Here is a 26,528-nt window from a genome sequence, read left to right as displayed (position 1 = left end):
GGCATAAAACACTTTCGTGTTAAAATTACTCGCGCACAGCGCGAGAACAGAGACAGCGACGCGCGATTAGAACCCGAGACAACAACCTCGGTAAAGAAATAAAGAAAGGTAAAGGAGGCGGGATGAAATGATCCCCATAAGAATAAGGGAGGACAATTTGCTACGAGGAATGAAGGCTATGTGAAAAAAGAAGTACAAAACAAGAAAATAAGAAGCAGCAGCAGCAGCAGCAGCAGCAGCAGCTTTCTTTCTGCACTACTTCTTCGGTAGCGCTAACGACTTTGGTGGCGATATTTCGGGGGCGCTCGCCTGCCGGCGGTTCGATTTCGTCCGAGGGCATGTCTAGCGTGGGTCCGGGGGGCACTGCGGTGGAGTGTGCCAGCTTGCAAACCTCGAACTTGATGACGACCGTGCTATCGCGGGTGTTGGAGAGTCTCCCACTCTCCCCTTATTTTTTATGTTCTCGCCCCTCATTGCTCTGTTCTCGCTCGTTTGAGCTCCCTTGCTTGTTCTTTCCTTTCGAGAGTTCTCAGGTTTGAACTGCCTCAACTATACAGTGTTGTTTTTGTTCTTGAACGTCCTTACTCTTACCCTTTGCTCGGTTCGGAGTTTCGGTCAATTGCCTCGTCGACGCTTAGATTCTTGCTACATTGAGTCGCTGATTTTCTTATTTCGATTCTTGAGTCGTGTGCTTCGTGTGGCGGTTATGCAGTCTTGGCAGATAAGGAACACAACTAGTATTCTTGATATCAATGTCTATATGGGGATAGGTGTTCAGCAGGTGTGAAAAGAAAAATTATAAGTAACACCAGAACACTTGAGTAATTTTGGTATTGCCAAACAAATTTAACGTCAAGCGATTTAATCTGATGTAAGCGTCAGAAGAAGAGGTTTGGTGTACTAGGCACAGATGTTGTGATCTCAGGCGAATGTGACACTGTAGTAACTTCGGAGGCGTTGGTAACGATGGTTAGTGTAAATATTTTTCATATTGGCGCTGCCTTTTAGATCAGCCTCATTTCTCTATCGCTGCACTGGACACATTCCTTATTTTATACAGAAATACGCAGCTTCTTCTTTGCATGCACAATATCTCGATAGCGTTAAAAAGCTCGTTTCTTAGGTATTACGGTGTCGGCGTCGTTGGTTGTGAGCGAAAAATCATCATCTTGTCCATGACAGAAAAATCGAGAAAGATGAATATAAAATAAACAATAAAAGAACTTTCGTCCGTGCGAGAGTCGAACCCAGGCCGTCTGCGTGGCTAGCAGGTGTTCGACCACAGAGCCACGCTAAACACTATATGAATGTCATGTAGTGGAAGGAGTCTCCTTAACGCACGTAATATTGCGTGGCGGAAGCGCAGAATCGTGCCAGGCGTCAAAACATGTGAATTGCGCAACGAGTGGATGTCTTAAAGGTCCACCCGTTACAAAGCGCTCATACATAATCATCATCAGGTCTAGTAACATCAACAAAGTGAGCAGATGCGTAAGTTCGCGTGTTGCCTTACGGACGCGTAGTGGGCCCTTCGCCGATTCGAAGGAGGAAGAATTAGGGTGTAGTGGGCATTCTAGGATAGTTTGAAACGACCAATGTTACGCGCACAGTCGTTCGTTTCCTTACGGCACGTTTGAGGCATGCACCGAGAACCGACTCCAGGCTGGCAATTGAGAAGGCGATGCGCACGGGGCCCGACTACGCTATCGCGCTCTACTAGTGAAGGCGAAGCTCAAACATCCTCCAAGTTTTTTTTTTTTGCTTTGCATGCACAAATGCACAAAATCTCGGTACGTCATGTATTTTACATGTAGAAAAACAACTTTAGTTCATCATCAACTAAGTAATAATTGGGGTCAGTATGTGTCTATTGTATAGATATTCGTCCTTTTTATCGTTGCCTCGCGTTGTCGATACCCATGAGGTCGAAAGAAGTGCTTGCTTTGGTTGCGTTAATACTTGCGTGTACATCGTACAAAAATGCCTTGTCGCGGCATCTACATTACTCATTAGTCCAATTCATTCAAGTATACTGGCGTAAACTGCGCGCTCATTATTGCGCATATGCGTGTGCTTGAGTTCTAATTTGCTCATAGTTTGCGTGGTATATGTACATTTGTTTCACGGTCGGTTGTTTCGAAGAAAAAATACAAACCGGTAACGCGAATTGCCAACATTGGCGGTATCAGGTGAATAATAAATAGATGAATCATAAACAAAAGGAAGACGGAAATTCTACGGAATTTCTCGAACCTGTTTGTTGTTGTATTTCTCTGGTTCGAAAGGGAGTTGAGAGCGAACAGTGGGCGGCGGCCAGCCGAAATATTGTTTATAAAAGTGTTCGCCGCGTCTTCGGTTTGACGTTTCGGCTCACATCCTATTTAGGATTTCCAGTAGCCGTGAAATGTTTCTAGCTACGGCCTTTTGAAGGATATTTTATATCCGTTTTCATTATAACTTCGTTGCTTTTTTTATTTAGTTGCATGAGCACCGAGTGACACTCTTGTCTCTCCTCCAAGCACTTCCGGTCGAGCACTTACTTCCGGTTTTCCGAATATTCAGAAAAAAAAGTCTTAAAAAATAGGAGTCTACGGTTCTGGTTCACGTTGAGAGTCATATTGGATACATATGATATCGGAGCACAACTTTACTTAAGATAAGGACCAATTAACTGTCAGGATGTAATTAAAATTGATTGTGTTCATTGAAAGATTGTGAGCAGCTTGGATAGTTGCGCCACCTGGCGGAGCGGATCTCAACCACGCGCTTCTTTTTTACGTGGCCTCTGAGATCCGCTACGGCAGCGCGACGAAACGCTAAGTTAACCCAAGGAATACACCAGGCCACACGAATGCCGACGTGCTAGCACCATTACCAGACACCCAAGTCAGGGATTAGGGTCGCCTCCAATTTTTCTTTTAATTCTTTTTTTATTCGTGCAGAGTAAGGCAACGCTCGTCCTCTCTGGATGCAGCCACTGCGCGCGGCGCTGTTTAGCTCTGTCGTTCCATTTTATCACTTTTTAACTGACAAAGTGGGAGGGAAAGGGGAAACGCGGACGGCAATCTCGAAAAGAAAATTAGATATGGAAATTGGGTTGAAGTGAGTTCGCCCGAAGCCACAACTTAGGGTTAAAACGCGGTTCCCGTAATTGGCTGCTCCGCTCGCAACTCGTGCATGCAAATCGTACAACTTAGCGAAGCCGTTTCCAGCTTCCGACAAAGAAAGAAAGAAAGAAAGAAAGAAAGAAAGAGAGAAACGAGAGAGAGAAAAGCGTGAAGAGTAGAAAGTGGCGCGCTCTCGCTTTTTGCGCGTAACGACAGAGTATTTAAGGGGATTGTTCCGGCGGCGTTAGCGCGTGCCTAACTATTCTTCTGATGCGTATTCGCGGAGGAAATGTACACTTTCGACGGCTCAGGTGAGGAAGCCGATGCCATCTACATATGCTTAGTATATTATTATTGCTATTTTTGCAACGACGCTCTACATGGCTAGGCGGAACCAAAGTTCGTTTCTGGCATACGCGCAAAAACTCCTGGCGCTTATGTGCCGCGGAAGGGGGCAAATGCCACCACTCACCACTGGTCCACTAAAAATTAAGGAAACAGACGAGCGGTAAACATAAATTAAGATTGCCGGACTCATTTGATCCAATAATTGAGAAATACTTTAATGAAGCGTCGGGATTAACCCAGTGATAAACGCCGAGGACGCATGTTTCATATTTGCTGGCTAACCGTCTGTACCGAGTGCTTGGCTAGTATTTTTTTTTCTTCTTCTTGAAGCATAAACCACTATTTTTGATCGTGTAAAAATTACAGCGTAACACTGTTAGAATAAGGACAGTTGCTTAGGGGGCCCCTATCCAAATTCTGCGATGAAACTTGCGTCACCATGAGCGCCCATTGCAGTCACAAAAATATTGATTGATTGAGTGACGAATTAATGAAATATCGATTGATTGCAGGCAAACACTGATGCGACTCTGACAGGGATGACTCGTGCGACGACGACAGCCACGTTGGCCTTTCCACTTCCGATTCGGTGAGTATCTTTTATTATTACTATTTTTTTCTTCACCTTTCCTCGCCTCTTCCTGCGGGATAGCCAGTTGTAAGATGGTCCTCCATTTCGCCGATGACGTAATGGGGGACATCTGAAAAACAGGAGCCTTGTGATTTTGAAAAGCCTTTCGAAATTATAATTTATTGTTGACTTGGTTGATCGTACTTATATATCTTTCAGCTCTTCCAGAAACGAAACCTTAGCTTGCTTTCTTTCTTTTTTTTTCTTCTTTTTTCAATATTCTCTTCTTGGACGACTCCTGTATATATTGAGAGGGAATACGAACGATTACGCGAACGGTGGCTTTAAAATTTAAAACAATATATTTTTTTTTACTGACTCTTGTTTTGGCAACCTATGCGAACTTGGTAAACAAGCGTATCCATTACTCGGACTCCTCAGGCAGGCTGCACACTCGGGCAATGTTCATCACGCTTCTCGCTCCAAAACGGTTTCTCGGTATATGAGCGTTATGTAAAAGAGCGGGATGCCTGCGTTGTCTATTCTTTCTAACATCTGGGACAAGGAAGATCAGAAAAACTTCAGATCCAGGAGCGAGTTTTCGCATTCCTATACGGACCCCGGCCAGGTTTGCTAACGACGTCTGTCTCGAGTTCCCTTGAAAACCACGAGGCATGCCACACTGTGTATTCGATGGTTTATGCCTTGTAAGGGACAATTTATCGTTGTTACAGGAGGTATTCCGGCGTCAGTTAACGCTGGATAGTTGAGCGTGTTTTGTGTTTCGATTAGTGGCAATTTTCGTCGCTTTGAAACCAGAATGTAAGTACGCGTTTTTTTTGTTGTTGAATGAGGCATGCGTGTCTGTAGTCGTAAATTTAGGCCAACTAGATCGACTGGCAATCTTAAGTCATATCTTACCCATTCTTCTATGTTTCGTGAAAGGGGGTAAAGGGCTGAAGCGGGCGGTGCTGTGGCGCATGGCAATATACTTCTATTTGTCGGCAGGGTTTCAAAAGCCATTTGAAAGCGTGTGCCACATGTGTCTCAGCCTTTCTATTATCTATACACGTACGAGTTACGCTCAACCGGCTCGGCCACCTGGGTGCGTTTACCATCTAGAACTAGCGTTGAAAGTTGGCGAGTTGATATAGGATCATCTTCTAACTGCGTGGCCGGACAGCATACAAAGAAAGAAGAAAGAAAGAAGAAAGAAAGAAAGAAAGAAAGAAAGAAAGAAAGAAAGAAAGAAAGAAAGAAAGAAAGAAAGAAAGAAAGAAAGAAAGAAAGAAAGAAAGAAACGAGCGCATACTCACAACCGATTTACTGAAAATATGTATCAACGTATTTCAATAATACCTCAAGGATTCCAATACTTATTTCCAATAAATCAGTTGTGAATCTACGCTCGTTTGTCTTTTATTTATTTATTTGTGTCCGGTCTCGCTGAGCCGTTTGTTAGAAGATGATATCATCTAGAAGGTCAGTACGAGTAAAATAACCGAAACGGCGACAGCCGTTGTGCAAGCAAGCGTCCTTGCTTGCACAGCCGCGATCCGCAGTCATCCTCATGTACGGAACAGCCGGCGAAAGTGTGTCCGGTTTTTCTGCGGCGGACGTGCGTCGCTGACGCATCGGTCTCGTCTGAAACGGAACGGCGTGACGGAATTCCGGCCGTGAGAACGTCACGCGAATGCGCTAGGGTCACGTGCACCCCGCTCAGCGGACGTGTATGCGATGATATCCGCTGCGCCAGATGACAGTAAACAAACAGCGCATATGACGCGGAGTCTCTGTCACCGAGAGGCGCCAAAGGAAGCGCAGAGTTTCATAACAGTGCATAGAGGGAAATTTGGCGCTATAGTGTCTATGGGGGCTGCAACGCATGGCGCTTCAGCCTGCATGGGAATGACGGGTAGTGCATGGATTTGCTTAAGCTTCGTTCATTCGACTCCGTGTGGTTGCGCGTGGCCTGCAGCCGCTTATACGCAAGGCGAAGTTAAGCAAAAGTACAGCACTCCAGGTGACGTGGTGCATAGGGAGCGCATTGTGTTTGGATCGCAACGGGCCTCTCACGTACACGCTTGCATATCTGTTCGATTTGTAGTTGCCGTTTTTCAGGAGCACAACAAAACATGTATAGTTGCTGACCGCGGCATCTGAGACAAAGCCGGTTATATTTTCGCAGCTAGCGCACGTATACATGGTACTTTGACTTACAGCGTTAACTACAGCGTGTGCAAGCTATGTCAAGTGTTCTACGGCTTCGGGCTTAGACATCAAACTCAGAATCATGAGACTCATCGACATCAGACTTAAAACATTTAGACTTGAAGCGCGGGACCATTTTGAAGAGGGCCAGTCGAAGGCCCCTGTCTCTTTACCGACGACTCTCGGCGCAAGGTATTGCTGAATATATTGCCTGAAGAGTTTGTACTGCGTGGATCCCCGCGCAGGGGTAATTCGATATTATCTATCACACGCTCTAATTGATTCGGTATACACGGTTCAATATGAGTAGGATCGGTAGGGCTACAGCTAGATTTTAACGCTGCCGATGTTTCCTCCGCGGGGTGGTCAAGACACTGAGCATACTTGTAAGACGCAAACGGTCGCGCGCCCTTTTCTCCTCGTTATATAGTTGCTTGACTGTATACGCTCGCGTTTACTACCCTGAGCGTTGTGTAGTAGGAATACATTCTGATCTATCTCCTCCCTTACAAAAATGGTTTTAGACAATCTATATATCGCTTAAAAATGGCTGTACACAGTCTGTAGACTGTCTAAATACATTTTTATAATGGCTGGATCACGCGCCTCGAGCCACGCGGCGCTCTTCGTTTCCTGAGACCGGCTGAGACACCACCTCCTTGTTGGCTGAAGAAACCTCCACGGACTTAACGCGATAGTTGCCGACTTTTATTACATAGTTTCTTTTTCGGGCCATTCGCGTTGACACCAACTACGGCGGATTTGCCGACTCATGAGACGTGTAAACGTTTCGCCTTAACAAATAAATAAATAATGATAATTGTTGGTGTTTTACGTCCCAAAACCACGACATGATTATGAGAGACGCCGCGTAGTGGACGGCTCCGGAAATCTCCACCACCTGGTTGTGCAACGTGCACCTAAATCTAAGCACTCGGGCCCTTAGCATTTCGCCTCCATCGAAATGCGGCCGCCGCGGCCGGGATTCGATCCCGCAACCTTCGGGTCAGCAGCCGGGCGCCATGACCACTACACCGACGCGGCGGGTAATAAACAAACGAGTACAACTATATCGCTATTAAAATTATAGTGAAAAGATGCTAAATAATAGGTAAAGCAGATAAAAAAATGAGATAACTCGTACACAATTTATACCGAATATTGTTTGCGAAACAATATTGGTTTGTATTATTGGTTTGTATTGGTTTGTTGTTGTTGTTCGTAGCGGTAGTGTTTGTGTCGATTTCAAAACTGATCCGCCTCTGGCCTTTCGTAGGTCTCCGCGTTGTAATGTTGGTCACCGCGTTCCCTTTCTTCTCTCTCTCTCTCACTTTCTCTACGAAAGCGTGTAAACTTTCCTTGTCGCCGAGTGATGTACCGAGTTCTATATAGTGACGTTATCGATCTCAAACACTGGTTACTACACTACACGTTTTTCATTTTCGGTTTTTCCTTTTCGCCGCAGTCGCGTCCGCGAAAATGCCCCGTGTTTATCGACGGACGAAAAGAAACAACGTAGAAAAACGAAACAAAGCGAGCCAAAAGACGCACCATCCGTCTTAAATTCGTTCACGAAAACGCCTCTGGCAGCGAAGCGACCGGGACTAAGTGTTCGTGAGTGGAGAAGCGATACACATTTTATGCGTTTTTACTGCTTGTTTCTTTTCTTATTTTTTTGCTTCTTCCAATCCGCTGTGCAGCGTTTTTCCTGTTCCTGCGGCTCCAAAATTGAAAATCTGCGGAGAGCGGTCATCGCATCGAGAAGGTTGTGCTTCCGAGACGTATTGACGGCATTGCCCGTAAAAAAAATCGATACTTCATTTCGCGGATCTCCATGAAAGCACTCGAGAGGGAGCCCTGACTCTCCTCACGGGGCCAGCTATGCTGGTGTGTGCGTTCACTTTGTTTTGTCCGTGTTTCTACGTTCTTGCCAGGAGGAGGAAGAGAGAGAGAAAGAAAGTAAAGGTGCGGAGGTCAACCACGCGCGCGTCCACCGGGTTTGCTACCCTGCGGAGAGGTTAGCAGGCTTAGGAATCAACGGAAAACTTACGAGCGAAAGAAAGAAAGAAAGAAAGAAAGAAAGAAGAAAGAAAGAAAGAAAGAAAGAAAGAAAGAAAGAAAGAAAGAAAGAAAGAAAGAAAGAAAGAAAGAAAGAGGATACCTGAGCGAGGCACTAGTGATGGGAGCACGTTCTGCCTTCCATATCAGAGAAGTTAGTGTGTTTGCGATTGTGTTTGTGTGTTTGTGAGGGAAAGGAGTTAGAAGCGATTCGCAGAAGGTGCGTGCGGTAAACACTGTCATTTTCTTTATCGTCGCACCGTATGCGGTTACAGCCGCCCCGGGCGCTGCACTTCTGTAAACTGCGCGTTCCGCTGCAGTCGGGTTCGTTGCACGGTGTCATCGCTCAGATTTATAGTGCCCGCCTTTTTTTTTTATTTCATCCTATTTCTTTTTTCTTTATTCGAGCGTGTGTTTGCGATAACGGTAATCGAATGAAATGCCGCGGTGAAGTGGTTTCTCGCTTTTTATTTCTTTTATGTTTCGCTTGAGCTAGTCGTTCAGCGCGCGCTGTTTCAGCCGGTCCTTACAAGTGCTGTGTTTTGTTGTTGTTGTTTTTTTACCTTCTTGTGTCGCTAAGCCATTTCGTTTCCCGAATCATCGTCATCACATTTTATTCGAACATCACGATATTGAGTTTGGTGCGTTGTCACGTATTTACGTTGCTCTTGAAACAATGAACTTTGATTTATTACGCTAATGAGCGCAACGTCCTTTCTGAAGTCTTGCTTTACGGACGCGGTAAATAACTCGACAATTAAGTATAACTCGTGCTGTTGCAAATTTATCGTTGTAATGGATGTTAAAACGACAACAAGAAAGAACATGGGTGTTCAAATCAGCAAAGTAGATAGTATGACAGAACTTTTTGTTCTACTTTTTGCTTGATGTAACATATTTCTATCAATAATTTAGTACGCTGCATACCCACGCGTCACGCATGGTAAGCGTCCTTACTGCGCCACCAGAGTGCAAACAGCTTGTAATTGCGTATATATGTGTGGCCAAGTGCGGGTAGGCAACCTACATATTAGGACACGTGTTCCGGTCACTAAGGTTACTCAACCGATGCCGAGCGGTAGTACTTAATGTCTTCTTAGTAGAGATGACTTCATGTAGTAAGAGTTTTCGTGATAGTTAACGGAATAATGTCCCCTGCGGTAACTCAAGGCTTATATGATACTTAGCGCTGCGTCCTGTCTGCCGTCTTTACCTCGTCCTTTGTGTTTTTCGCGCTAGTAGATATTTCCGCAGTTATATGATACTCATATTTTCTGCTTTCTTCTTAAGTGTAGGTTCTGCTCCGATTCGCGGCGAGTTACCTTCCAATCTCATTTTTTTTGTTTGCAATCACTTGGTATTAAATTTCGATTGAAGAACAGTCAGTGCTTATTGATTCTGACTCGACCTATGTTTTCGGTATTGCGTGCTGTAAAGGTCTCTTAAGGTTACATTTGAACTCCTGCTGAACGAGTGCTCCTACAACAATCGCCTGTAAAATGATAGACGTTTCACGTACCGGCTGTAGCGAAACAAAAAATGGCTACCGGGCTATTTGGTTCCTTACGTTAAGGTAAAGAGATACTGCCCAAAACAGACACGACGAAAAGGATATAGGCACGCGACAGCGCTTGCCTGCTTTCTAAACATCCCGAACTATCTAGCACAGCAACAAGTTTTATTTGGCTATTGCCAGGACGTCAGAAATTCATCGTTATACGGGATATTTCGTTGTAGGAGCCTTCGTTATGAAAACTTTAGAATGTGTACTTTAACGGATTAATGTTGTTGTCCGTGCATATCTAACTCCTCGTCCTTCTGTCTAAGGCAGCACCTTATTACAGTAAAACTGATGGGCGAGCTGGTAGGTATTCATGGTGAAATTTGTTGCGCGCACAGTTGACTGGGACACAAAAAAGAGAGACAAACGGAGTTTCGTATGTCCACTGTACGCGCTACAAATTTCACCGTGAGCACCTCATTACCTATAAGTACGGGCTGCATTGGGATCATTACGGTTCACTACCTTTACAACGAATTCACCTGTACAACGAAGGACACTGAAGGCCCTGAACACTTCCTTATGAAGGTACTTGACTGTGCCACCGTTTAAAGACGTAGTCAACAGTGACTGGCTCCTGCGAAAGCAGATACCTCGCGTTCACGTGCCATGGCTGTCACGATATATTGGGAGAAGGAGGGAAAGCGTAGCGAAAAGGGTTGTGGGAGGAAAAGAGTGAGGAAGAGGTGGCGCGACGATAGCGCGCCGACGCATGCGGGGAGGAGAAGGCGCGGTTTTTTTTTTTTTCGCTGCCCATACAGCGCGAGTCGGTGCTTGGATCGAGGCCGCGCATGCGACACCAGCGCCTCGGTTCGCGCAGCGGCGGTCGCCGGCACTGTCGCGTCGTCCCTATCGATTTCCAATTACGCGGTTGCCGCTGTACGCAAATGCAGTTTTCCCGAAGGAGAAGCAAGGCCGTCGCCGTCGGTCGGACACTGCTGGGCGTGCGCTTCCCGCGTCTCCCCCAGTCCCCTCCCTTCTTTCTCACTCCCTACGGACCCAACACGCGTTTCCCGAAAAGCCTCCCCCGCGGGCTCCTCACTAGACCGAACTCCGGCCCCTCTCATCAAATTTTACCCTTTCCCCTTCCTGTCACAGGGCGTAAAAGGGAAGTAATCTCTCCCTCCTCGGAGGGAGTAAAAATTAGGGAGGGAGGAAAGAGGGTGGCGAGATTTCTCTCACTTTTAGGGAGGGACTCCCCCTTTTTGACACATGCGGCGTTTACTGGGGTGTCGTCTGCTCGATCTTTGCCTTCTGCTTGAACTGCTGTGCCGCTTCGCGTCGGCGAACGCTTTCTTGGGGACATGCTCGGAGAAAGGCGGGGAAGATTGAAGGGAAGCGGCGGAGGAAATAGGGCGCGAGACAAAAATTGATTTTTTTTTTTTCGAATCTTGTACGGGCGTCGTCGGTCGTTTGCGACAACGAGCGCGATAGAGAATCCCGTCGCTTGTGCAGTATGCAGCCGGCGTGCATCGTCTTTGCCGTGTAAGGGAGGACAGCCTGTTTGAATGCAGCCCCCCCCCCCCCCCCCCCCTACTAGTCGCTGGTCCTTTCCTGCACATTTTCCCTTCTTTCTCGAACCGCTGGTGTTTCTGGTCCCTCGCGATGGAGCTTGTTGCTCGTGTGGCGCTTCGTGACACAGTGGTGGCGGTGGTTGCGTCGGGGTTTCTTTTGCGTGTTTTAAAGTTACCCCGTGCGAAGAGAACAGCGCAATAACGTAGGGAGAGTAGTGAGAAAAAAAAGTGAAACAGTAAGGGAAGGCCGCACGGGGTCATATAATAGCCTGCAATATAAACTTTGTTTAGACCTCTCTTATTTGGTTAGTTTTGTTTTTATTCACATTCTGTCGCTCTTGTAAACTCTGTAATGATAGTTTAAAGGTTTGTCTGTAGTTGTATTCGTGATATGTTACGTATAGAATTTTCGGCGTGCCTCTGATAAGATTAAATAATGCTTTAGTTAGACCGATCATGCAGACTTGGCGATGTTCGCGTGGTGTTACGTGTCGCTGCGCGCTTGCAGGGCCCGCTCCGTGAGGAAAGCATTACAGTGATTGCGAACGTGCGTCTCTCTCTTTATGCCGCACCGGTGTACACGTGTTCCTCGGCGCCGCGGCATTCGCCCATGCATGTGGTGAAAAACACTTCAGGAGGATTGGTGCACTCTTCCCGCGGTTCTCGAAAATGGAAGTTTGCCACTTGGAAAAGTCATGACCTATCTATCTATCTATCTATCTATCTATCTATCTATCTATCTATCTATCTATCTATCTATCTATCTATCTATCTATCTATCTATCTATCTATCTATCTATCTATCTATCTATCTATCTATCTATCTATCTATCTATCTATCTATCTATCTGTCTGTCTGTGTCTGTCTGTCTGTCTGTCTGTCTGTCTGTCTGTCTGTCTGTCTGTCTGTCTGTCTATCTATCTATCTATCTATCTATCTATCTATCTATCTATCTATCTATCTATCTATCTATCTATCTGTCTGTCTGTCTGTCTGTCTGTCTGTCTGTCTGTCTGTCTGTCTGTCTGTCTGTCTGTCTGTCTGTCTATCTATCTATCTATCTATCTATCTATCTATCTATCTATCTATCTATCTATCTATCTATCTATCTATCTATCTATCTATCTATCTATCTATCTATCTATCTATCTAATGCAAACTATTATAATCTGATATAATCTAGTCTTGAAGATGAAATCATGAGGAAGTGTTTAATAATTGTTAGGGTTTTGCGTTCTAAAACCACGATCCATGATATGGTTATGATAGACGTCGTAGTGGAGGGCTCCGGAAATCTTGACCACCCGTGGTTATTTTACGCGCATCTAAATCTGTCGCACCAATTTGCCCAGAACAAAGCACTCCTAAACCTAAATCTAAGTACACGGGCCTGTAGCATTTTGCCTCCATCGAAATCCGGCAGCCGCGGCAGGGATTCGATCTCGCGGCCTTCAGGATGAGTGAGTGTTTGAAAAGTGTGCGACGCCATTATTTTGCATAGGGACACAGCAAAGATTGCATATGCCATGCTCAAAGAAACACCTCAACAGCGCGCTGTTGTCACTGTCTCTCTCACGTCTTTCCGTCTATAGAGCAGCAGGTTTCGAAACCGTCCAAAGGCGTCTCTACGATCGCTTCACAATGCGCCCAGTGTGCTTTGATAGAGAGGGCTTGACGCTGGAGATTCGCCAGTGCGCCGTAGAATATTCGTTCACGTAATTCGTTTTGTTGAAACTACGACAAATATCCTAGAACTGAAAGCTGTGGTACCGTGTTTTCGAGTGGAGATCGGCTGACTATGCAGATTCCATCTTGCACTCTCTTTTTGTGACGCTTCGAGTGAATTCTGTACAAAATTGCAAGCCCCGTGCAGGGAGAAACACGACAGTCAAGGCTGTGCAGCTGCGTTTGTTTTTCTCGTCACAAGGCTTCCTGAAAAACTCCCTTGTTTCGACGTCTGTGTTTACTTGTGTCGCTGCGATACGAAACGACGAGCGCAGCTGCATCACGGATTTCCTTATTGCGCCGCCTTTTTTTTTTTTTAAGCGTACACTAAAGATAGATTCTGAATCTGGTTTGACTAAAAAGGTAGCTCTCGAAAGCCTTTGTTTTGTGTTAGTAGGCTGCATAAGGTTCGGTGTTTCTAGTTTCAGCGCCTGTGTTGTGTCCTCTAATCTGTCCTTGTTCATTTTGCGCCGTGTAAACATGTCGAAATAGGTGTAATAGCAGGTGCTCGCTGGTTCCTTTGCTTTCTTTTGTGAACATCAGGGAGAGGTCTATCGTCTTGTGCAGTTTACGTAAAGGTGGCCGTGATGGTGATGATGGAGAGGAAGAAGAGGCGAAGGATCTTAACTTGTGCCCCGTGCCACCACTGTGTTCTTCCCATTTTGAAGGGGTCATGAAGCACCCCTTGGGCTTGTTGAAAAAGCACATCCTTCGGAAAGCTGACACGGCTATGAACTGCTCAGCCAAATATTGCAGTCATGCGCGCCGCGTAAAGGCTACACGCGGAGCGCGAAGTTGCCGTTTTCTCAGGCGCCCTCTTTTCAAACACAGGCCGGTTCTCACTCTCGTCGGTGGGCGGGGCGTCTGCCGGTTGACGTCGCGTATCTGCTTCTCCGCGTCGCAAAAGACATAACATCCTCATTGGCCGATAGCGGTCATAAATCGAGAGCGGCGTTCGGATCAGATGCGCTTCTTGCCACGGGGTGCCACCACTTGCCGGCGCCGCACTCCTCAGTCGGCTAACTTTACACGGTAGCCGCACTCGCGCAAGCGAATCACAGCGGGAGAGCGATCGAGCTTCATGACGCGCGCCGACGTAACTTCTTTCCTCCGTGCCACCCCTCCCTGTGTAGCTTCCAGTGCGCTCGTCGGCACGAGAAAAGAGAGAAAGCGCTGAGAGCGTGCGCCAAACCCCCTTAACTCCGCTCATTCTTGACGGATTCGAGAAATTTTTGCGGCAATTGATTCGGGAGGCAGTAAACTCCGATACTGAGGCCATTAGATCATTACTTGGAAAAGTGGTTCATGACCCCTTTAAACGCTTTTATTAGTGGTGAAGCTGTTTTATTCTACCCTGTGCCGTCGTCGTCGTCGTCGTCGTCGTCGTCGTCGTCGTCGTCGTCGTCGTAGTAGTAGTAGTAGTAGTAGTAGTAGTAGTAGTAGTAGTAGTAGTAGTAGTAGTAGTAGTAGTAGTAGTAGTAGTGTGCTTCACGAAGGTCACGTGTCCAGAGGGAAGGGGGGAACGAGTCGACTTCTTTTGTACCGAAAGTCACCATCATCATTACAGCTTCGCTGTCGGTCGGTTTGTCACGGTGTAGAATTAGCTGAAGTCTTTTTTTTTCTCTCTTTCGGTATTCCTCTCGTAGTATCAACATTCCTTCTTTCTCTTTGACGCGCGAATAAGCCAGCTCGTTAGGACTCGCGAGTTCTTTGTCACGCTCGGCAGTTTTTCTTTATCCGCGCTGCCACCATCGATGTCCTCCTTTTCTCGAACGAAAGAAAGAAAAAAAAAACGATTGACGAAGACCTCGGAGATAAACTAAGTACAGATACGAAACAGCCAAAGAAACAGCGAAGCACCTTGGAGACACGGGCAAAGCAAACAGAGCTCTACGTCTCCATGTCCCGTTCACCCTCCCCTCTTTTCTGCATTGGGCTGTGCGCTGGCGTCACTTCCGCTGCGCTCTTGGCCTGAATTTAATCTTCTACTCCCTACTCATCTCATTTCTTTTTTTTTAGTTATCTTTTTCGACACTTACTGTCTCGTGAGCTCAGTTTACCCTCAATTTCTGCTGCCGGTCTCGAGTTACACTTTGTCTTATGTTATTTGTTGATTTTGCTCATGTTTGCTGTTCTTTCCACTTCTACTTAAGCGTGTCAACCTATCTTTTCTTCCGTTGATTCGTTTGTTGTTTCTCCTTCGTTTTTCATGCGTTTTTTTTTAGGCGTGCGGATAAGTAGCGCTCGTTCCCGTATTATTCCCGAGAGTAGGAGCATTCAGCACTATACCTTACGGCGATTCACTAGTCGCGCGCAGAGGCGTGAAACCTGTAACAAGTTGTCTATCGTCATTGCACGTCGTCATGTTTATTTTTTTTTCTCACTAAAGTGAAACAATGAATGGGTTTAGATTGATGAATTTTGCTTGGAAAACTTTAACGTTCGTTAATTTCAGCATCATAGCTTTAATAATAGAGGAGGAAATCAAGATTAAAATTTCAATTTTAAATTTCGCGCCGGTATCTCCGTGCGTGACGTCACGAGTTTCAAAATGTATTTTTCGCGTTTTGGCGACGTTGGCTCAACGGAACGTCCTGAAACTTGGTATGCGAAGTCTCTGGCAACCTCAGAGGACACTATACTTCATTTTTAATGATTAGGAACTATACGCAGGCCCTATGTAGACGCCGTCAAAATCTATGACGTCATGGCGATTGGTGCGGGACTCTCAAGGTGGTGTCGCCACCCGCATTTCCTTTTTGTGCGTTTTCTCGCTTACCTTGCGTCTCCCAGCGGCAAGCGTGGTGATTTTAGTATTGTGAAAGAGTAATGCTCTAATACAAGAAAAAAAAAGTGATTTTTCTCTTTAGTGTCCCTTTAAGTGGCTGTCCTGGCACTCACGTCGGCGAGACTTGCTGGAGACCTTGCGAGACCGTGCGAGATCGTCTTTGCACATTCCTTCACCGGCCTGTCTCTTGTTTTGGTCAGGGGAAAGGGTACGAAGCATAGGAATACATGCGCTAAGGTAGTTGCGGCCTTGAAGAAGGTTCCGTAACAACGGAGCCTTGATGTTTCGCTGAAGACTTTCAAAATCAGTTCTAGTTTATGTCTGCGACATGGCAGCTGTAACGTACTTTTTTTTTATTTGCGACATTGACTTGCCCTTAAGGCATAATATTTGTTATGTATATTTGTGTTAAATGTGCGCCGTTAGGCCGGTGTTGTGTTTGAAGTGAAGAAGAATCTCGTGGAATGTGTTGTCATGTATCCATTGGTCATAACTGTTTCTGTCACTTTAGCGGAGACCAGCTTGCAGGAGATGACGGGACGTACTTTGACTCCTACAGTCGCTTCCGGTGCATGCAAACCGCCAACGCATAGCCTCCAAAATTAGTATCTGTTACTGCGAAAAGCCAGTCACTGGGGCGGCATTAGAAAACGCCTATTTCACGTACCGAGTTCTACAGTGTACTTGATTAGAGACACGCTACGGGAGGGAGACTGCGAATTAATTTCGGCCAGTCCGGGATTGGTCGACAACCTTCGAATACCGGGGAAAAAAATGTTAATGGTTAGGTGCACCTCTTTGCTGTTTGTACGATGCCGTTCATGGCTTTATCAGTAGAGCACCGTTTTAGCGGGAAATAATGTACGCTGGCGTCTCCATTGGGTTCTCGTGTCGTGCTTTGTAAGAGAATACGGTAAAAAAAGAAAAATAAAGGAAACACAATAATAAGCCTCTACGCTCGGCGTAAAACTATGCGTGCACTCCGAGGAATTTCAGAGAGCCCGCCACTTTTGAGTTTGGAAGGCTGCTCGGGGAAAAAAAAAAAAAAAACAGTAGCTGCTGGAATCCCTGGCGAATTTCACAGGCAGCGCGTTCCTTCCCTTTCTACGCTCTCTCACTGCGGGCTTTTACGTCTCTTTTTTTTTTCTTTTCTTTTGCGGAGGGGGGGGGGGGTTGCTGGTACACCCGCTTTAGACGATCTGCCTGTCGGATGAGTGTTATGTCACGTTGCTTTTCATGACGGCTCGCTTTCGCCTTTCTCGTGGCATCGCGAAAGGCGCGGGCAATGAAGACGCGATTGCAGAAAGAAAGGGCGCGCGGGGAGGGGGCTGCGTTGTATTCAACGGCTTCTCGTGGCAGCTCCGAGGCGGTATGCGGGCGCGCATTTGTTAGGCGTGACGCGAGCTGTATGTATAACGCTCAAGCGGAGCCATTATGACGGGTAAAAAGATACACGGACGCGAGGATGCGGAGCTTTAAATAAATCGCTGACTCTGGCGAGGTATACGAGCGACGCGGGCGGCGAGGCCCGGGCCTCTTAAATCTCGCGCGTGCGTGCTTTCGTCTAATTGTTAATAAATTAATATGTAATTGCTGGAGTTTAATGTCCCAAAACTTTCGTCTCATTGTTGTAAATATAGGACGAAGCGTTATGTTGCATTATGTTACTTATTATTGTTATTATTTTTTTAAAGGTAACGGGTTGGAGTATAGGTGATCTCTTCTGAGCCTCGTAAGCATATCTGTTGGATATTCGAGACCACTCTGCTGGAAGAAGGGACAGTGCGAATAAGAAAGTGAAGAATGACGTAAAAAACAAACAAACAAACAAACAAACAAACAAACAAACAAACAAACAAACAAACAAACAAACAAACAAACAAAAAACTCACAAGGTCTTTTATGCAATCGCCTAAGACGACACGAAGGTGAAAGCCACCTTCATTTTTTTTTCTCAGTCAGTATATTAATCGTCCCGCGCACCCCTGCGAAAGCTCTCTGCACCTAACGTGGCTTTGCACTGGATCCAGAATCGGCCCACCTTCGACCAAGCGACGATGTCGGGGGATGACGCCATCATGTGACGTCATGACGACGTCATAGAGACGTCAGGATGACGCCACAAATTTTAGCAATCTGTGACGTCATGATGACGTCATACGGGGACGTCATCGCGTGATAACTTTTGGCATCACTTGTGTTGACGCCGCCGACGCCGACGGTCAATTTTCGCGTTTCATGAGGCATCTAAGGCTTTCGCCTTCAAAAATTAGGCCGTCCTTACTAGAAGGACAGACAGACAAACGTTCAGGCAGGACATTATCAGGTTGATGTCGACGCACATGTAAGAGCATGACTGGATTTCGATATGTCACGAAGAAAATGCTGAAGTTTTAACATCATGTAACATATATTAGTGAACATTAGCTTACACTTACCGTAATTTAGCCGAATTTAGTCAAAGTTGGCCTGTGCTAACCAGAGCTGGTAGTAGGCTGGTAAATACGGTAGCCTAGGGTACCATCGCTCGATATTTCCCCTTTACCGTTCAAAAATCGTGAGGCAATGGGTAGGTGTTGTGGGGCGGATGTACAGTTAGCGTCAAAAGGTTAGGGATCACGAGGTGCAATGAGGAGGTGAACATTTCCGATGCTTCGGCAGGCCGCCTATAGGGTTTCGAATTCCGGCCTGCTATAGAAACGTGCTAACAACAACATTGCGCAGTTAGACCTAATAAAGTCACAAATTCCTTCGAAATTAAGTTTTTTTTTTTTTTGCCCAATGGTATCTGAACTTTCGACGCCGACTGTGTGTTAAGATACGCCCTCGCTCACAAAAGAAAAGAAGAAAGGAAAAACCAGACAGAAAGTCTTTACCGGTGAGCTCACAGTGCATCGTTAATTGTCATTCCGGAAACGTGTGTTTTGTAACCGCGTATATTTCTGCCAAAATTGATACTCGATTCGACTCTTTAGCTTCTGTATACCAGAAGGCGAGGCGAACGTACAGCGGTGAGCACACTTAGGGTGAACACGCGAGCGCGTGGCCAACGGCACTGTCGGCGCCGCATAACGGTCATCCGTGGAAACATTGCGCATGCGGATCATGCGTTCTACGAAATACTCTTTCCACCGCGCGCACACAAGCGTATCCCCAACAAGCATATCTATGACGGAGTGCGCGTGGTGGAAAGAGTGTAACGCAAAGCACATGCTGCGCATGTGCAATGTTTCCAACGATGGCTGTTACGCGGCGCTGATAGTGCCGTCGTCCACGCGCTCGCGTGTTCACCCTAACAGTGCTCACCGCTGTACGTACGTGCACGCGATAGTGCCGCTTAAATAATAGCCAGTTTTAGAACAGGGTACACAAAGCTTTGCATTAGCGTTCGTCGCCACTGCGCATGCGTCATACGCTATGCTCTTGGGTACCAACGCAAAGTTACAGAAAGAGCGTATCGTACCCAACGAGCGCTATCTCTGCGTACCTATATTCTAAAGCTGCCTAACAATAAATAAAAGAAAAAACAAAAACCCGCAGTCGTAACTTGCAGCAGTTGAGTCACGAATTGCGGCCTAACGTACGAGTGGCCAACGTGACGTCAGCGCTCGTGCTGCAGTTGTGCAGGTGCAGTTGTGCAGTTGTGCAGTACATGTGTGGGTCACCGCAGGTTGTAACATTACTTCAGTGATTGGAGTAAACATCCCTACGTCCTTGAAATCCAGGAGAGGACTGGCGTATTTTTATATTCGTTTCATACAGCCCCCATACACTTGTGGCCTTGCCTAGCAGTGTTGTAGCTTCTAATAAAAAACAGATACGAAACAGTGAAGAAATTAAGAAAGCAAGGCTGTGTACAAACCGCATGCATCAGCATGCTGTCCTTGTTACAAGATTAGAGGCCATGGCGCTCCTGACTGCACCTGTTGTCTGGCTGCAAACTGCAGCGTTGCCTAGCTGTACAACTCCAGCTGCTCCAAAGCGAGGGATAATGAAGGAATCGTCACGTCAGTGCGGTACGGCTACAAATTTTGTTGCCCTTATAGGGACACTAAAGAGAAAAAAACCTTGTTTTCTCATATTAGTAAACTACTCTTTCACAATTGCGAAGTCACCACGTTTGCCGCGAGAAGACGCTTGGCAAGCGAGAAAATGCGCAAAAAGAAAATGCAGGTGGCGACGCCACATCGAAATTTCCGCACCAAACGTCGTGATGTCACAGATTTTGACAGCGTCTTCTAGGTCCTACGCAGTTCCTAATCGGTAAAAATGAAGTACATTGTCCTCTGGGGGGGAGGGGGGGGGGGCGTAGACAACACACCAAGTTTCAGGAAATTTTGTTGAGCCAATGTTGCCAAAATACGAAAAAGTACATCTTGAAATTCTTGACGTCGCTCGCGCAGATCTCGGCGCGAAATTTGAAAATGAAACTTTGACTTTGATTTTCTCCTCTGTTAATAAACCTGTTTTGGTGAAAGTAACGACGTTACAGTTCTCAGAGTACAATTTATCAATCTAAGCCGATTCACTGTTTCACTTTAGTGTGCCTTCGAAGAATGCTTCGTTGCATTTTAAAAGGAGAGTACGTGTGCTGTTCGTGCAGACTGTAACACCGTGCTTACATTGCCATAGAGGCGCATTTCGCATTTCGATGGAGGCGAAATCCCAGAGGCCCGTGTACAGTGCGATGTCGGTTCACGTTAAAGAACCCACGGAGGTCGAAATTGCCCGGCGCCCTTCACTGTGGCGTCTCTCATAGCCTAAGTTGCTTTGAAGAGCTGAGCCCCGCAAACAAACCAACCAACCAGCCGATACGTCCTAATACACATGTTTCCATTAAAACGACTGAGAGGGTGCGCTGTCTGTGGCGCATCGCTGTGTGGCATATCGAACAAGCGCTGACCGCGTGCGCCGCTCGAAGCCGCCCATTCAACGGGACTTCTACAATGCGTCAACGCAGGGTGGAATTTCGAGAGAATTCCGCCTACTCTGTCATAAACGAAAAAAAAAAGAAAACAGTAGAGAAGGAGGGAGGTTGATGGCAGAACATGCTCTTACAACACGTGCGGCACCGCGGGCGTATCTGCACGAACGCGCATTGTGAAGTATACGGGAATCGACTAGTCGAAACAGCAACGAAATATGGGACGAAAACAACACACACGCACGCACGCGCGCAAGCACACACACACACACACACACACACGCACGCACGCACGCACGCACGCACGCACGCACGCACGCACGCGCACACACACACACACACACACACACACACACACACACACACACACACACACACACACACACACACACACACACACACACACACACACACCACACACACACACACACACACACACACTCTCACAAAAAAAAAAAAAAAGCGAGCACCTAAACCTCAATGACAAAGGCTTGCCTACTTGAGCGCCTTGCTTTTGATTCGGAAGAGGACGCACTTTCTTTCTGTTTTTGTCGCTTTCGTTGAGCTCTCTTATTTCATCCTTATATTGCGGGCAGCTGGGAAGGGGCCTGCAATCGCGTTTGCGGCAATTGAATGCGGCCGCTATTATTTGTTTCTATTTTTTTCCCGTCGCTATAGTCCCCGTGCCCTTTTGTCGGATGTACCTCCGCTACGGTCGTTTCGGCCTTACTTGGTCAGAGGTTCGGCAATTCGCGAATGTCTTCCTCCCTGCCTTTCGTCCCGCCCGCTATTTCCCGGTTTTGCCACGCTATTTCCCTTTCGATTTCGCTGCATCTTTTCGTTTATCTGGCGCAGAAAGACTCCCCTCTCCCCCGCCCCCCCCTCACCTCTCCACTCTCCTTTCTTCTTGGTCGAACCCCCTTTTCTTGCCGCCATATCTTACTCCTCTGAACCCTCGCAGCAGCGTTCTAGAAGGCTACAGGCTTCGTCAGCCAATCGCGAGGGTAGGACGCACCTGCGCGCGCAGCGGTCTTCCGCGTCCAACTCGGTACACTGTTTAGGAGGATGCATCGAGGCGAGTCGATGCATGTTCACGAAAGACATAAACTGCGCGAACTGACTACTACACATAACGGTACACGTAGACGGTGCACTGCTCGGAATCATTTACAACAGTTCTCCGTCTAATCTGTTTTGTAGTGTGCGTAGATTGTTGATGATTCGTTAATCGTTCCCTTGCGTAAAAGGCGAAGGGTCTCATATTTCATACCGCTTTAAAATTGTGATTAATTGTATCGAAACGTCGCGACGCGTACTCGGGGTTTGTGAGTCTGACGTGTAGACTGAGCAGATGAGGCTGCGGTGACGCGTACATATTGTGCTATACCTTGCCTAATTTAGGTGACGTCAAACGTGGTTTCTAATCCGATGCTGCGTTGTCTTAGAAATGGAGGTTTAAAAAAAGGTAAAGAAGGTGATTGTACGGAAAAGAAGTAATGTTATGCTCGATTTGTTTGTCGATGTTCGTGTTTCTTTATCTTAGTGGGCATTAGTTGATCTGATCTTATCACACTAAAGATTTGTTTGCAACAAATTGTTATGCGTTCTTCTCGGAAGATGGTAAGGAAATGTGCTGTTGCGTTATATATATAATATCCCCGTGTTGGAGCCAATGTTAGAGAGTCAACGATATGGCTCATCGTACGTGTAAAAAGAAACTAAATAAATAAATAAATAAATAAATAAATAAATAAATAAATAAATAAATAAATAAATAAATAAATAAATGAATGAATGAATACAGCAGATCAACTACTGGGTGCTGTATGTACTCTCCGAACGATCGCATAGTTCAGCGGTAGTCGTACACAGCGTGACGAAAACTTCAAGACATATCCTGTTGGCATGTGTAGAGCACCATATTTGCTCCCTACGGACATGGTTCTCTTAAAATCATAGTAATCCTTTCAATAGTGGCGTTTTAGGCTGCATGCAATCACGTACAGGAATACTTGCATTGTACCACTTGATATCACCTGTATCGTCCTGATATTGAAGCGGGCTTCTCCCCAATATGTTTGTCATTGAGGCGAAGCAAGCTTTAAGTAGATTTCTTTTTTTGGGTGTTAGCATCTAGCGACATTAGGTTCCTTGCGGAGCACCCCAGATTCACCACCGAGTGAAAAAAAAAAAAAAGAGAGAAACAAAATAAAACATAAAAAAAAGGTTTTGATCTTTTTGCCGGCTTACGTATCACTCGCGATTATAACTCTGACCTGACAATATGAAACACGCGACGCGAAACTAGCCATTCTTCTTTTGTGTTATTCTACAAGTGTTGCCTGCCAAAGACGCTAGCGTTACATCCACATCAGAACTGAATGAGCGCGTCTTTCGCAAAGCGTTGTTTTCGACGAAGGCAAATGTGCTTCCATACGTTCAAGAATAGCGGGCTATAGCTTGTGTGAACCCGTTGTAAAAAAAAAAAAAAATTGCGGGGCGTATGAAAGCGTAGCCCGTAACTTGTGTCATTTTTCTAAGTTACTGGCAACGCGCACGAGAGAGAGAAAGGTTAAGTGAAAGGCAGGGAGGTTAACCTGAAGTTTATCGGTTTGCTACCCTGCACTGGGGGGGGGGGGGAGGTGTAAGGGGGGACAGGAAGGTGAGGAAGGAAGAAAAGAGTAACAAGAAAATAAAGACGAAATAATAACATAAAGAGGGGGCTCGAGGATTCGATTTGCATCACGATGATCACCTGAATGGAGTTTCGTGTAAAGCACTCTAGTGGAACTTAATTTGCGGTGGTTTACGTGGGCGCGGGCATCGCTATCGGGACAAATTGGTTCGGGCATTGCTGTCGCTGCTGCTTCTTCGGCCTCTTTCGAACCTCGCAATGTTCGTACGGCGGCGCACCCGCTCTATCTCTTCCCGGGTCGCTGCCGGAGGGAGGCGTCGTAAACAGGGCGGAAATTCCTGAGGTGAGGGGAAGAACCTTTTACGGCGCAAGAAGCACCTCCGAGAAGAAGCTGCTGCGGCGTTCCGTAAAAAGCCGGTTAGAAAGGGAAACGGCGATAAGGGTGTAAGAGGGAAAGGAGGAAAAGGTGAGAACGGAGTACAGAGGGGGATGAAAACGAAATTGGGAACGGAGGGTTGAGCAAAAACTTGCACGTATCAAGCAAAGATCGCGGAAAGGAAGAAAAAAGAAAAAGCGAACACGTTTTTGTCGACAGTAGGGCGTACCGAGATAAGCCACCGCCGCCGCCGCCGCCGCTCCGTCGTCAATGCGGAGAGATGTGTGCGCGATCTCAGCGCCACCGGAAGTGGCCGCGGCGGCGGGCGTCAAAAGGCGGCGACACCGGAAGTTCAGATGAGCGGCTGCCGCTACTGGTATACGCAAGAAGCGACGTCGCGCGCTTCTTGGAATGCGTGGTGCACGGGGCGGATCCGTTCGATACCCTTTTCCTTCTATTTTTCTTTTCCATTCCCTTTTTATTCTCCTTTTTTTCCCTTTTCGTTTCTTGTTGCGTTTGGACGTTATCTGTTTCTTTTCAACTCATTTTTCCTCCACCGCAGCACCTGCCTCAGCCTGTGGGTCACACGGAGCTAGCGCACCGGCAATGTTGTGCCACAGTGCGCGTGCCTTCTGTGTGTGTTCGCGTGCGCGCGTACGCCACAGTGCGTTGTTGGCGGGGCCGGGCCAGAACCCCTCCAGGCATACATAGCGCGGGACGCGAAAGAGAGGTAAAGAACATCTCGGGAAGCAGTCGGACTAAGAGAAACAAAAAAAAAAAAAGAAGTAGGGAAGAACGAAACAACACGCACGTACATTCCGAAAGAAAGGCCTAGCGGGAACGCGAAAGGTAAAAAGAGATGTTATATACAAAGAGAGCCGTTCCGTTCGGGCCGGGAGCGCGGCGAAACGCCGAAAAACTGCGTCCGCTAGAGCTATAGTTCCGCTTTTGTACTCGTTTTTTTTTTTGTACCTTTTTGAGTCGCCGTTCTCTATCGTTTTTTTCCCGCCGCTTCTCTTCCTTTGCTGCCTCTACCTCTGCATTTACAGTTCCTTCTCTCGTCGTTTTCTCCTTCCCTCGTCTGATTTCGCTTTTCCTCCTATTTTTATTTATTTTTTTCTATCTCCAGTGCGTCTCTGCTTCACGCCGTTCGCGTGAAATGTCGCGCGGAACGTGATTCTACAGTAGCAGCTATGCGTTATTTCACCGTCCGCCCCGCTCCTTCCGAGCTCGCACTGTCTCTCCGCTTCCTCGCCCTTTCTTTTTCACCATTCTTTTTTTTTTATCTTCCCTTCACGCCCGGCGCTTCCCTTCTTTCGATCTTTATTTATTTATGCGGGCGAACCGACGACTGCGAATTCGAGATACTCTATCTCCCTTTGTCACCATCTTTCTTTTGGTGCCCCCTCCCCACCTTTTTCTGTAACTTCCCGATTCTTTTTCATGTTGATGTTAGCACCTGCTTTGTTCTTGGCGTTACTGGCCGTACTCGAGTCTTTTTATTTTTTCTACTATATCGTCTTCAGCGGTTGAATAGCTTTCTTAGGTATTTCCCCCCTTTTGGAATTCCAAAGCGTTCTCTTATTCCTTCGTTTCCCTCCAGTACGTCATAATGCAGTGTCCTTAATCAATCTATAGAAATCGTTAAGATTTGTATGATTTGAGCCGAGAGATTCATTTTCGAAAAAAATGAAAATAAAATGAAACCCTTTGTCAGGATTCACGGTTGAATAATTATAGGTGGCGTTCGTGAGGATGGTGTGCACAGGTACAATTTACACACTCAAAAAAGCGTTATTTATTATACGGTGCGGTTTTGAGTTATCGTCTTGCGTTCTGAAATGTTTTCTGTGAGTATAAGGCTCGCAGTCTGGAGATTTGAAATGAACATTTTCTAAATGCGGCTGCTGTCTGGGCTTTGGGTTGCCCAGCTTACGTAGAGTGACCGGTGCGTTTCTGACAGTTCTCGTAATTTATCTCGCCGGCCGGACCCGCGTTCCAAACGTGTCGCGTTACTGTCTGCTGTTTGCGTATTACTTACGTTTGTTACAAGATTATTAATTCGCGAGACATTCGGTGAGAGATACCTGGTACGAGTTCATTAATCTGCAATACGTCATTCACTTATTCTTTTTGCTCAATCTCGTAAGCCTCGAATGCTTTCTCTTTATATTGCAGCGATTACTCTCAGACGCACGACACTACGGCTGCAGCTCTTTGCAACTCATCGATCTTTCAGCGTACCGCCATCTAACACACTGAACGTCTTGACGTAGCGCGCTTTTATCAAGAGTACGTTATTTCTGTCCACGAATCCACTGCCGGACAGCTACGGCTTTCGCCGCGCTGTTTGTCCTCCATAAGCAGGTATTTACGTGGGCTCCATCATGCCTTAAGGAAGCGGCTTGATTTCTTTTTCTGCCTTTCTGACCAAGCTCAAACAGTGTGCCGAGTGCACTGCGCTAGTATCGCCGATCTTCGAAACGTCCCTTACTTAAACTTGGATGCGCTTGGATGTGCTCCTTTCTACATTCTAAGCCATCGGTCAACGGAAGCTTGCTCTTACTTTGTACGAAAATAGCTTCAGCCATACGACTTCCACTAGCGTTGTATAAATGCTTTTTGAAACCCCCTCGCGAACGATTTTGAAGCTGTTCGTAATGTTTTACGTCGCGCTCGGCTTACGTTCCGAGTTTCCTATATTTAATA

The 26,528-nt window shown here is 46.5% G+C and overlaps 1 protein-coding gene across 16 annotated transcripts in view; it reads left to right on the top strand.

The window, feature by feature from the left end:
- Nucleotides 1–26,528, top strand: part of LOC119396471 (plasma membrane calcium-transporting ATPase 2) — a 332,288-nt gene that overhangs the window by 120,473 nt on the left and 185,287 nt on the right. For all 16 annotated transcript variants that reach the window (XM_037663713.2, XM_037663712.2, XM_037663710.2 and 13 more), the window contains one exon: nucleotides 3,968–4,044. The gene's annotated coding sequence lies outside the window, so the exon portion shown is untranslated. The remainder of the gene's footprint in view (nucleotides 1–3,967; nucleotides 4,045–26,528) is intronic.

Source organism: Rhipicephalus sanguineus, chromosome 6 (genome assembly GCF_013339695.2).
Source record: "Rhipicephalus sanguineus isolate Rsan-2018 chromosome 6, BIME_Rsan_1.4, whole genome shotgun sequence".
NCBI lineage: Eukaryota > Metazoa > Arthropoda > Arachnida > Ixodida > Ixodidae > Rhipicephalus > Rhipicephalus sanguineus.
This window is presented reverse-complemented; position numbering and strand designations above follow the sequence as displayed.